At 41.4% G+C, this 11,572-nt stretch overlaps 1 non-coding gene across 1 annotated transcript; it reads right to left on the bottom strand.

The window, feature by feature from the left end:
* Positions 1-328: 328 nt before the first annotated feature.
* On the bottom strand, positions 329-436 carry LOC130949594 (small nucleolar RNA R71). Its single transcript, XR_009073420.1, has one exon. It is a non-coding gene; the product is annotated as a small nucleolar RNA R71 (small nucleolar RNA).
* Between the last annotated feature and the right edge of the window lie 11,136 nt (positions 437-11,572).

The following is an 11,572-nucleotide window of genomic DNA, read 5'->3' as shown; positions in this document are numbered from 1 at the left end:
CTATGGGAGAAGCATCTCTATCCCTGCCATTGGAGCAAACAACTTTGAGCTTAAGCCTCAATTAGTTTCTCTAATGCAACAGAATTGCAAGTTCCATGGACTTCCACTGGAAGATCCTCATCAGTTTTTAGCTGAGTTCTTGCAAATCTGTGACACTGTCAAGACTAATGGGGTTGACCCTGAAGTCTACAGACTTATGCTATTCCCTTTTGCTGTAAGAGACAGAGCTAGGATATGGTTGGACTCACAACCTAAAGAAAGCCTGAACTCTTGGGAAAAGCTAGTCAATGCCTTCTTGGCAAAGTTCTTTCCACCTCAAAAATTGAGTAAGCTTAGAGTGGAAGTCCAAACCTTCAGACAGAAGGAAGGAGAATCCCTCTATGAAGCTTGGGAAAGATACAAACAATTGATCAGAAAGTGCCCCTCTGATATGCTTTCTGAATGGAGCATCATAGGTATTTTCTATGATGGTCTGTCTGAACTATCCAAGATGTCTTTGGATAGCTCTGCTGGAGGATCTCTTCATCTGAAGAAGACGCCTACAGAAGTTCAGGAACTAATTGAAATGGTTGCAAATAACCAATTCATGTACACTTCTGAAAGGAATCCTGTGAACAATGGGACGAATCAGAAGAAAGGAGTTCTTGAGATTGATACTCTGAATGCCATATTGGCTCATAACAAAATATTGACTCAGCAAGTCAATTTGATTTCTCAAAGTCTGTCTGGAATGCAAAATGCACCAGGCAGTACTAAGGATGCTTTATCTGAAGAAGAAGCTTATGATCCTGAGAACCCTTCAATGGAAGAGGTGAATTACATGGGAGAACCCTATGGAAACACCTATAATTCTTCATGGAGAAATCATCCAAATCTTTCATGGAAGGATCAACAGAGACCTCAACAAGGTTTCAACAATAATAATGGTGGAAGAAACAGGTTTAGCAATGGCAAGCCTTTTCCATCATCTTCTCAGCAACAGACAGAGAATTCTAAGCAGAGCCACTCTGACTTAACAACTATGGTCTCTGATCTAATCAAAACCACTCAAAGTTTCATGACTGAAACAAGGTCCTCCATTAGGAATTTGGAGGAACAAGTTGGACAGCTGAGCAAGAAAATTACTGAACTCCCTCCTAGTACTCTTCCAAGCAATACAGAAGAAAATCCAAAAGGAGAGTGCAAGGCCATCAACATAGCCGAATTTGGAGAGGAGGAAGAGGCAGTGAACGCCATTGAGGAAGACCTCAATGGACGTCCACTGGCCTACAATGAGTTCCCTAATGAGGAACCGTGGGAATCTGAGGCTCACACTGAGACCATAGAGATTCCATTGAATTTACTTCTGCCATTCATGAGCTCTGATGAGTATTCTTCCTCTGAAGAGGACGAAGATGTCACTGAAGAGCAAGTTGCTAAATACCTTGGAGCAATCATGAAGCTAAATGACAAGTTATTTGGTAATGAGACTTGGGAGGATGAACCTCCTTTGCTCACCAAAGAACTGGGTGACTTGTCTAGGCAGAGATTACATCAAAAGAGACAAGATCCTGGGAAGTTTTCAATACCTTGTACCATAGGCACCATGACCTTCAAGAAGGCTCTGTGTGACTTAGGGTCGAGTGTAAACCTCATGCCTCTCTCTGTAATGGAGAAGCTAGGGATCTTTGAGGTACAAGCTGCAAGAATCTCACTAGAGATGGCAGACAATTCAAAGAAACAAGCTTATGGACTTGTAGAGGATGTTTTGGTAAAAGTTGAAGACCATTACATCCCTGTTGATTTCATAGTCCTAGAGACTGGGAAGTGCATGGATGAATCCATCATCCTTGGCAGACCCTTCCTAGCTGGTGCACGAAATTGCAATCACACTTTTGCAACTCCGCACAACTAACCAGCAAGTGCACTGGGTCGTCCAAGTAATACCTTGCGTGAGCAAGGGTCGATCCCACGGAGATTGTCGGCTTGAAGCAAGCTATGGTTATCTTGTAGATCTTAGTCAGGATATCAGAAATTATCAGGATTGATTGTAAAAAGCAAAAGAACATGAAATGGTTACTTGTATTGCAGTAATGGAGAGTGGGTTGAGGCTTGGAGATGCTCCATCTTCTGAATCTCTGCTTTCCTACTGTCTTCTTCATCAAACACGCAAGACTCCTTCCATGGCAAGCTGTGTAGGGTTTCACTGTTGTCAGCAGCTACCTCCCATCCTCGCAGTGAAAGCTAATGCTCATGCACTCTGTCACAGTACGGCCAATCACCGGTTTGGTTCCCACCCCTGCTGGAATAGAATCCCTCTTTTGCGTCTGCCACTAACGCCCAGCAGGTTAGAGTTTGAAGCACGTCACAGTCATTCAGTCATTGAATCCTACTCAGAATACCACAGACAAGGTTTAGACCTTCCGGATTCTCTTGAATGCCGCCATCAGTTCTAGCTTATACCACGAAGATTCCGATTAAAGAACCTAAGAGATAATTACTCAATCTAAGATAGAACAGAGGTGGTTGTCAGGCACATGTTCATGGTTGAGAATGATGATGATTGTCACGGATCATCACATTCATCCGGATTAAGAACAAGTATCATCTTAGAGTGGAAGCAAGCATGATTGAATAAGAAACAGTAGTAATTGCATTAATCCATCAAGACACAGCAGAGCTCCTCACCCCCAACCATGGGGTTTAGAGACTCATACTGTGGAAAGAAACGTGTAAAAAATTGTTATGAGGTCATAAGGTCCGGATACAATGTCAAAAGATCCTATAAGTAGTAAACTAGTGTCCTAAGGTTTACAGAAATGAGTAAATGACAGAAAAATCCACTTCCGGGCCCACTTGGTGCGTGCTTGGGCTGAGCAATGAAGGAATTTCGTGTAGAGACTTTTTCTGGAGTTAAACGCCAGCTTTCATGCCAGTTTGGGCGTTTAACTCCAAATTTTATGCCAGTTCCGGCGTTTAACGCTGGAATTTCTGTAGGTGACTTTGAGCGCCGGTTTGGGCCATCAAATCTTGGGCAAAGTATGGACTATTATATATTGCTGGAAAGCCCAGGATGTCTACTTTCCAATGCCGTTGAGAGCGCGTCAATTGGGCTTCTGTAGCTCCAGAAAATCCACTTCGAGTGCAAGGAGGTCAGAATCCAACAGCATCTGCAGTCCTTTTCAGTCTCTGGATCAGATTTTTTCTCAGGACCCTCAATTTCAGCCAGAAAATACCTGAAATCACAGAAAAACACACACACTCATAGTAAAGTCCAGAAAAGTGAATTTTAATTAAAAACTAATAAAAATATACTAAAAACTAACCAAAAGATACTAAAAACATACTAAAAACAATGCCAAAAAGCGTACAAATTATCCGCTCATCACAACACCAAACTTAAATTGTTGCTTGTCCCCAAGCAACTGAAAATCAAAATAGGATAAAAAGAAGAGAATATACTATAGACTCCAAAATATCAAAGAAACATAGCTCCAATTAGATGAGCGGGACTAGTAGCTTTTTGCCTCCGAACAGTTTTGGCATCTCACTCTATCCCTTGAAGTTCAGAATGATTGGCATCTATAAGAACTCAGAACTCAGATAGTGTTATTGATTCTCCTAGTTAAGTATATTGATTCTTGAACATAGCCAGTGTATGAGTCTTGGCTGTGGCCCAAAGCACTCTGTCTTCCAGTATTACCACCGGATACATACATGCCACAGACACATAATTGGGTGAACCTTTTTAGATTGTGACTCAGCTTTGCTAAAGTCCCCAATTAGAGGTGTCCAGGGTTCTTAAGCACACTCTTATTGCTTTGGATCACCACTTTATTTCTTTCTTTTTCTTTCTTTCTTTTTTTTTCGAAATTTTTTTTTTATTTACTGCTTTTTCTTGCTTCAAGAATCAATTTGATGATTTTTCAAATCCTCAATAACAGTTCTCTTTCTCCTTATTCTTTCAAGAGCCAACAAATTTAACATTCTTAAAACAACAAATTCAAAAGACATATGCACTGTTCAAGCATTCATTCAGAAAACAAAAAGTATTGTCACCACATCAAACTAATTCAACTAGTTTCAGAGATAAATTTCGAAATCCTGTACTTCTTGTTCTTTTGTGATTAAAGCATTTTTCTTTTAAGAGAGGTGATGGATTCATAGGACATTCATAACTTTAAGGCATAAATTTTATTAATTATGAACTAAGAACATGACTCAAATATAGATATAAGATGAGACTAAAAATAAAAATAGAAAATAAGACAAGAAAAACGAAAAAAAATTAGGTTCCTAATGATAGAGGTTTTCACAGAGTTAGAACTCAACAACCTTGATTTTGAGAAGTGGATGCTCCCTCAGCTTGAGAGGAGAACTTTTGGCGTTTCATCTCTTGAATTTCACGCCCCTGCTTCTCTTGTTCCTTCAGCAATTTGCAGAGCATGCTGTTCTGATTCTGCTGTTCTTCCTTCAGTTGCTCCATAGTTTCTTGCAACTTGGTGATAGATGCTTCTAGGCTGGACCAGTAGTCAATTCTTGGGAATTCAGGGAGGAATTCCTGCGCCCTCCTCTTGATGGAGTTGTCTTGCACTTGTCCTTCCATTGACTTCTTGGTGATTGGGTGTTCAATGGGTATGAACTCATCTACTCCCATCTTCACCCCAGCCTCTTTACAGAGCAAGGAAATCAAGCTTGGATAAGCCAATTTGGCTTCAGTGGAATCCTTGTTTGCAATTGTGTAGATCTCACAAGCAATCACATGATGGACCTCCACTTCTTTTCCAAGCATAATGCAATGAATCATCACTGCCTTCTTGATGGTGACCTTAGAACGGTTGCTAGTGGGCAATATGGAACGCCCAATGAAATCTAGCCAACCTCTTGCAATTGGTTTGAGGTCTCCCCTCTTGAGTTGGTTTGGGACACCCTTAGAATTGGTTATCCACTTAGTCCCAGAGAGGCATATGTCCTCTAGAACTTGATCCAACCCCTTATCTACTCTCACCATCCTCCTATTAAAGGAATCAGGATCATCTTGCAGTTGAGGTAACTTGAAGATTTCTCTTATTTTGTCCAGATGAAAGTATATAACTTTCCCTCTGACCATGGTTCTGTAGGTATGGTAAGCGGTTCCAGTCATTCTCTGCTTATCTGTTAGCCACAGATTTGAGTAGAATTCCTGAACCATGTTCCTTTCAACCTTTGTCTCAGGATTGGTTAGAACTTCCCATCCTCTGTTTCGAATTTACTCTTGGATCCCCGGATATTCATCTTCTTTCAGATCAAATTTAACTTCCGAGATCACTGACCTCAGACCCATTATTTTATGATAATGGTCTTCATGTTCTTTGGTTAAGAACTTCTCTTCATTCCAAAGATTCTTTGGATTATTCTCTTTCTTGCCTCTTAAGTTGGTTTGTTTTCCCTTAGGAGCCATGATATTGATGAATCTTGGCTTAGTGATCACGGAAAAGCACACCAAACTTAGAGGTTTGCTTGTCCTCAAGCAAAATAAAAGAGAGAAGAGAGGGGGAGGAAGAGGAAATTTGAATGGTGTGGTGGAATGAGGGAGCCAAACGTGTATTTATAAGGTGGGGAGGGGAGTTTTCGAAAAAAAAGAGAGGGATTTGAAAAGATATGGAAAGAAATTGAGAAAAGGGTGAGTTTTTGAAGAAGATTTGTGATTAATTTGAATTAGATTTGAAGAATGGGTTTGATTTGTGAAGATTTGAAAGTGAATGGTGAAAGGTTGAAGTGCATTTATGTAGAAGAGTATGGTTAAAAAGAGGAAAGTTTGAAAAAAATTGAGTTGAAAACAAAAATGTGGTCCCCCCACCTTTCTGGCGTTAAACACCCAGAATGGCACCCATTCTGGCGTTTAACGCCCATTTGCTACCCTTTTTGGGCGTTTAACGCCCAGCCAGGTGCCCTGGCTGGCGTTAAACGCCAGAAATCCTTTATCACTGGGCGTTTTTCCAAAACGCCCAGGATGCTGCACACCTGGCGTTAAACGCCCAGAATGGTGCCCATTCTGGCGTTTAACGCCCAAAATGGTACCATTACTGGCGTTAAACGCCCAGAATGGTACCCATTCTGGCGTTTAACGCCCAAAATGCCCCTTACTGGCGTTTTTTTGCCAGTAAGCTCATTTTCTCTGCTTTTTGAGCTGAATCCTTCTATAACTCTGTGAATTCCTTCATTTTTGATACTTGCCTCTGTAAGAACAATTCATACAACCTTCTAATGACTGGGTTGCCTCCCAGCAAGCGCTTCTTTACTGTCTTTAGCTGGACTTTCACTGAGAATCACTCAAGTCTCAGTTTTGAGCATTCCTACTCAAAATTTCCTTCAAGATAGTGCTTGATTCTCTGTCCATTTACAATGAACTTTCTGTCAGAATCAATATCCTGAAGCTCAACATATCCATATGGTGACACTCCTGTAATCACATACGGACCCCTCCACCGGGATTTGAGTTTTCCTGGAAACAGTTTGAGCCTAGAGTTGAAGAGCAGAACTTTTTGTCCTGGCTCAAAAACTCTGGTTGACAATCTTTTGTCATGCCATTTCTTTGCCTTTTCCTTATAAATTTTTGCATTTTCAAAGGCATTGAGTCTGAACTCCTCTAGCTCATTTAGCTGGAGCAGTCTTTTCTCACCAGCTAACTGTGCATCCATGTTTAGGAATCTGGTTGCCCAGTAGGCTTTGTGTTCCAGTTCCACAGGCAAATGACAGGCCTTCCCATACACCAGTTGGTATGGAGAGGTGCCTATAGGAGTCTTGAATGCTGTTCTATATGCCCACAGAGCATCATCCAAGCTCTTTGCCCAATCCTTTCTTCGGGCCATCACAGTCCGTTCCAGGATTCTTTTTAGCTCTCTGTTAGAGACTTCAGCTTGCCCATTAGTCTGTGGATGATATGCAGTTGCCACTTTATGGCTAATTCCATATCTAACCATAGCAGAGTATAGCTGTTTGTTGCAGAAATGAGAGCCCCCATCACTGATTAGTACTCTGGGAACACCAAATCTGCTGAAAATGTTCTTCTGGAGGAATTTCAGTACAGTCTTGGTATCATTAGTGGGTGTAGCAATTGCTTCTACCCACTTAGATACATAGTCCACTGCCACCAGAATGTAAGTGTTTGAGTATGATGGTGGGAATGGTCCCATGAAATCAATTCCCCATACATCAAACAATTCTATCTCTAATATTCCTTGTTGAGGCATGGCATATCCGTGAGGCAGGTTACCAGCTCTTTGGCAACTGTCACAGTTACGCACAAACTCTCGGGAATCTTTATAGAGAGTAGGCCAGTAGAAGCCGCACTGGAGAACTTTAGTGGCTGTTCGCTCACTTCCAAAATGTCCTCCATACTGTGATCCATGGCAGTGCCATAGGATCCTTCGTGCTTCTTCTCTGGGCACACACCTGCGGATCACTCCGTCAGCACATCTCTTAAAGAGATATGGTTCATCCCAAAGGTAGTACTTGGCATCTGAAATTAGTTTCTTTCTCTGCACATAACTATACTCTTTGGGTATGAACCTCACAGCTTTATAAGTTGCAATATCTGCAAACCATGGAGCTTCCTGAATGGCAAAGAGTTGCTCATCTGGGAAAGTCTCAGAGATCTCAGTAGAAGGGAGGGACGTCCCAGCTACCGGTTCTATCCGGGACAGATGATCAGCTACTTGATTCTCTGTCCCTTTTCTGTCTCTTATTTCTATATCAAACTCTTGCAGAAGCAACACCCATCTGATAAGCCTGGGTTTTGAATCCTGCTTTGTGAGTAAGTATTTAAGAGCAGCATGGTCAGTGTACACAATCACCTTTGATCCCACTAGGTAGGATCTAAACTTGTCAATGGCATAGACCACTGCAAGTAATTCTTTTTCTGTGGTTGTGTAATTCTTCTGTGCATCATTTAGAACACGGCTAGCATAATAAATGACATGCAGAAGTTTGTTATGCCTCTGTCCCAACACTGCACCAATGGCATGATCACTGGCGTCACACATTAATTCAAATGGTAATGCCCAATCTGGTGCAGAGATGACTGGTGCTGTGACCAGCTTAGCTTTTAGGGTCTCAAATGCCTGCAGACACTGTGTGTCAAACACAAATGGTGTGTCAGCAGCTAGCAGGTTACTCAGAGGTTTAGCAATTTTCGAAAAATCCTTAATAAACCTTCTGTAGAATCCTGCATGCCCAAGAAAGCTTCTGATTGCCTTAACATTGGCAGGTGGTGGTAATTTTTCAATTACCTCTACCTTTGCCTTATCCACCTCTATCCCCCTGCTTGAAATTTTGTGCCCAAGGACAATTCCTTCAGTCACCATAAAGTGACATTTCTCCCAGTTTAAAACCAGGTTAGTCTCTTGGCATCTTTTCAGGACAAGTGATAGGTGGTTAAGACAGGAGCTAAATGAGTCTCCATATACTGAAAAGTCATCCATGAAGACTTCCAGAAATTTCTCTACCATATCTGAGAAGATAGAGAGCATGCACCTCTGAAAGGTTGCAGGTGCATTGCACAGACCAAAAGGCATCCTCCTGTAGGCAAACACGCCAGAAGGGCAAGTGAATGCTGTTTTCTCTTGGTCCTGAGGATCTACTGCAATTTGGTTGTAGCCTGAATAGCCATCCAAAAAGCAGTAGTAATCATGACCAGCTAGTCTTTCTAGCATTTGGTCTATGAATGGTAAAGGAAAATGATCCTTTCTGGTGGCTGTGTTGAGCCTTCTGTAGTCAATACACATGCGCCATCCTGTGACTGTCCTTGTAGGAACCAGTTCATTCTTTTCATTATGAACCACTGTCATGCCTCCCTTTTTGGGAACAACTTGGACAGGGCTCACCCAGGGGCTATCAGAAATAGGATAAATAATCCCAGCCTCTAGTAATTTAGTGACCTCTTTCTGCACCACCTCCTTCATGGCAGGATTTAGCCTCCTCTGTGGTTGGACCACTGGTTTGGCATTATCCTCCAACAGGATCTTGTGCATGCATCTAGCTGGGCTAATACCCTTGAGATCACTTATGGACCACCCAAGAGCTGTCTTGTGTGTCCTTAGCACTTTAATCAGTGCTTCCTCTTCCTGTGGATTTAAAGCTGAGCTTATAATCACTGGAAAGTGTCACCCTCTCCCAGAAATGCATATTTCAGGGATGATGGTAGTGGTTTGAGTTCAGGCTTAGGAGGCTTATCCTCCTCCTGAGGAATTTTCGAAAATTCCTTTGCCTCTTCTGGCTCTTCCTGATCAATTTGAGCATCTTTGAAGATCTCCTCAAGCTCTGATTCTAGGCTTTCAGCCATATTGATCTCTTCTACCAGAGAGTCAATAATGTCAACGCCGATGCAGTCATCTGGTGTGTCTGGATGCTGCATAGCTTTCACAGCATTCAACTTGAACTCATCCTCATTGACTCTCAGGGTCACTTCCCCTTTGTGTACATCAATGAGAGTTCGTCCAGTTGCTAGGAAAGGTCTTCCTAGAATGAGAGTTGCACTTTTGTGCTCCTCCATTTCCAGCACCACAAAGTCAGTTGGAAAGGCAAATGGCCCAACCTTGACAATCATGTCCTCTATTATGCCTGATGGGTGTTTAATGGAGCCATCAGCAAGTTGGAGGCATATCCTGGTTGGTTTGACTTCTCCAGCCAACCCAAGCTTTCTGATAGTGGATGCAGGTATTAGATTGATGCTTGCTCCAAGATCACATAGAGCTGTCTTGGTGCAAACACCTTCTAATGTGCATGGTATCATAAAGCTTCCAGGATCTTGAAGCTTTTCTGGTAAGCTTTTCAGAATGACTGCACTGCATTCTTCAGTGAGAAACACTTTTTCAGTTTCTCTCCAATCCTTCTTATGACTTAAGATCTCTTTCATGAACTTAGCATAAGAAGGTATTTGCTCAAGTGCTTCTGCAAACGGAATCTTTATTTCAAGAGTCCTTAGATAGTCTGCAAAGCGAGCAAATTGCTTATCCTGTTCCGCTTTGCGGAGTTTCTGAGGATAAGGCATCTTGGCTTGATATTCTTCAACCTTAGATGATGTAGGTTTATTCCGTACAGAAGTGGTTGAAGAAGCCTTGTTAGAGGGATTACTGTCAGCACTCTCAGGTGTCTGATCCCCCCTTGGCGTTTGGACGCCAGAATTGGGTGGAAAATGGGCGTTTAACGCCAACTTTTCCCCCTTTTCTGGCGTTTGAATGCCAGAACTGGGCAAGGAATGGGCGTTTAACGCCAGCTTTCCTTCCCTTTCTGGCGTTTGAACGCCAATATTCCTCTCTGGGCTCTCACTGTCCTCAGAGGGATTTTGAACAGTGGTTTGGTTGTCCTCTGTCAATTGTTCCTTGTTTGGCTTTTTGCTCTTTTGAGCAGTGTTATTCAAGGTCTTCCCACTCCTCAATTGAACTGCTTGACACTCCTCTGTTATCTGTTTAGATATTTACTGTTTTGCTTGATTCAACTGTAGTTCTATGCTTTTATTAGCAACTTTAGTTTCATGGAGCATCTCTTTAAATTCTGCTAACTGTTCTGTCATCAGGAGTAGTTGTTGATTAAGCTCCATTATCTGTTCTTGAGGATTAGAGTCAGTGACTATTGTCATGACTTCCTCTTCTGGAGAGAACTCATTGCTAGAGTACAGATTGGTTTCTAGCAACAGTGTCTATAAGCTCTTGAGCTTCTTCAATTGTCTTCCTCATGTGTATAGATCCACCAGCTGAGTGGTCTAAAGACATCTGAGCTTTTTCTGTAAGCCCATAGTAGAAAATGTCTAACTGTACCCACTCTGAAAACATTTCAGAGGGACATTTTCTTAGCATACCTCTATACCTCTCCCAGGCATTATAAAGGGATTCATGATCCTCTTGTTTAAAGCCTTGGATGTCCAGCCTTAGCTGTGTCATCCTCTTTGGAGGGTAAAAATGATTCAGGAATTTGTTTGACAACTGTTTCCATGTCTTTATGCTTGCTGTAGGTTGGTTATTTAACCACCTTTTAGCTTGATCTTTTACAGCAAATGGAAACAGTAATAGTCTGTAGACATCCTGATCTACCTCTTTATCATGTACTGTGTCAGCAATTTGTAAGAACTGTGCCAGAAACTCAGTAGGTTCTTCCTGTGGAAGACCGGAATACTGGCAATTTTGCTGCACTATGATAATGAGTTGAGGATTTAGCTCAAAGCTGCTTGCTTTGATGGGAGGTATACAGATGCTACTCCCATATGCAGCTGTAATGGGGTTAGCATAAGACCCCAGAGTCCTCTTGGACTGATTAATTTCACTTAAGTCCATAATGGACATAAGGGAAATGAGAATGATTGCAAAGAGATAAATTTTGTTTATTTTTATTTTTATTTTTTTTTTGAAATAACCGAAAAAAAAAACAAAATACAATAGAATAAAATAAAAGGAAAATAAAATAAAATTCGAAAATTAAAAATAAAATAAGATCAAAGCAAATTGAGAACTGAATCAATTAGTGAAAAAAGATTTTGAAAACAGCAATTAAGAAGATATGATTGAAAAATTTTTATGAAAAAGATTTGATTTTTTTTAAAAAAAAGGAAAGAGAGAAA

This window comes from Arachis stenosperma, chromosome 1 (genome assembly GCF_014773155.1).
Source record: "Arachis stenosperma cultivar V10309 chromosome 1, arast.V10309.gnm1.PFL2, whole genome shotgun sequence".
NCBI classification, from domain to species: Eukaryota; Viridiplantae; Streptophyta; class Magnoliopsida; order Fabales; family Fabaceae; genus Arachis; species Arachis stenosperma.
Note: the sequence above shows the minus strand (reverse complement) of the source record. Positions and strands in the feature narration are given on the sequence as shown.